General features: G+C 50.2%; 1 non-coding gene across 1 annotated transcript; it reads left to right on the top strand.

Moving 5' to 3' along the window:
- Window positions 1–578: 578 nt before the first annotated feature.
- Window positions 579–652, top strand: Trnas-cga (transfer RNA serine (anticodon CGA)). The gene has a single exon. It is a non-coding gene; the product is annotated as a tRNA-Ser (tRNA).
- The last annotated feature ends 869 nt before the right edge of the window (window positions 653–1,521 follow it).

Below are 1,521 nucleotides of genomic sequence, written 5' to 3' on the forward strand. Positions count from 1 at the left end.
GTTATCATTTACCGTGTATAACAAATATACCAAAGTGGGAGGATATTGGCTTCTGGTTGGTTGGTTGATTTATTTGGGGGAGGGATCAGACAGCGAGGTCATCGGTCCCATCGGATTAGGGAAGGAAGTCGGCCGTGCCCTTTCAAAGGAGCCATCGCAGCATTTGCCTGAAGCGATTTAGAGCAATCACGGAAACCTAAATCAGGATGGCTGGACGCGTGTCTGAAGCATCGCCCTTCCGAATGCGAGTCCAGTGCAGTAATCCACTGCGCTACCTCGCTCGGGGTTGGGTTCTCACAAGCAGAAATAGCGGATGTCATATGTTAGTAGAATTTGCTGAGAATGCCAGCAAGTTTTTTATTAAAACATTGCATGAACAGAAAATTGACTTTGCAAAGATCAAATGGAACAAAGATTGAAATCGACCACATTTTATTGAATAGTGGAGAAATTTGAGTGTACAGTGTGTGAAACTTCCTGGCAGATTAAAACTGTGTGCCCGACCGAGACTCGAACTCGGGACCTTTGCCTTTCGCGGGCAAGTGCTCTACCAACTGAGCTACCGAAGCACGACTCACGCCCGGTAGCTCAGTTGGTAGAGCACTTGCCCGCGAAAGGCAAAGGTCCCGAGTTCGAGTCTCGGTCGGGCACACAGTTTTAATCTGCCAGGAAGTTTCATATCAGCGCACACTCCGCTGCAGAGTGAAAATCTCATTCTGGAAACATCCCCCAGGCTGTGGCTAAGCCATGTCTCCGCAATATCCTTTCTTTCAGGAGTGCTAGTTCTGCAAGGTTCGCAGGAGAGCTTCTGTAACGTTTGGAAGGTAGGAGACGAGGTACTGGCAGAAGTAAAGCTGTGAGTACCGGGCGTGAGTCGTGCTTCGGTAGCTCAGTTGGTAGAGCACTTGCCCGCGAAAGGCAAAGGTCCCGAGTTCGAGTCTCGGTCGGGCACACAGTTTTAATCTGCCAGGAAGTTTCATATCAGCGCACACTCCGCTGCAGAGTGAAAATCTCATTCTGGAAACATCCCCTAGGCTGTGGCTAAGCCATGTCTCCGCAATATCCTTTCTTTCAGGAGTGCTAGTTCTGCAAGGTTCGCAGGAGAGCTTCTGTAAAGTTTGGAAGGTAGGAGACGAGGTACTGGCAGAAGTAAAGCTGTGAGTACCGGGCGTGAGTCGTGCTTCGGTAGCTCAGTTGGTAGAGCACTTGCCCGCGAAAGGCAAAGGTCCCGAGTTCGAGTCTCGGTCGGGCACACAGTTTTAATCTGCCAGGAAGTTTCATATCAGCGCACACTCCGCTGCAGAGTGAAAATCTCATTCTGGAAACATCCCCTAGGCTGTGGCTAAGCCATGTCTCCGCAATATCCTTTCTTTCAGGAGTGCTAGTTCTGCAAGGTTCGCAGGAGAGCTTCTGTAAAGTTTGGAAGGTAGGAGACGAGGTACTGGCAGAAGTAAAGCTGTGAGTACCGGGCGTGAGTCGTGCTTCGGTAGCTCAGTTGGTAGAGCACTTGCCCGCGAAAGG

The sequence above is a fragment of the Schistocerca cancellata genome, chromosome 1, assembly GCF_023864275.1.
Source record: "Schistocerca cancellata isolate TAMUIC-IGC-003103 chromosome 1, iqSchCanc2.1, whole genome shotgun sequence".
Lineage (NCBI taxonomy): Eukaryota > Metazoa > Arthropoda > Insecta > Orthoptera > Acrididae > Schistocerca > Schistocerca cancellata.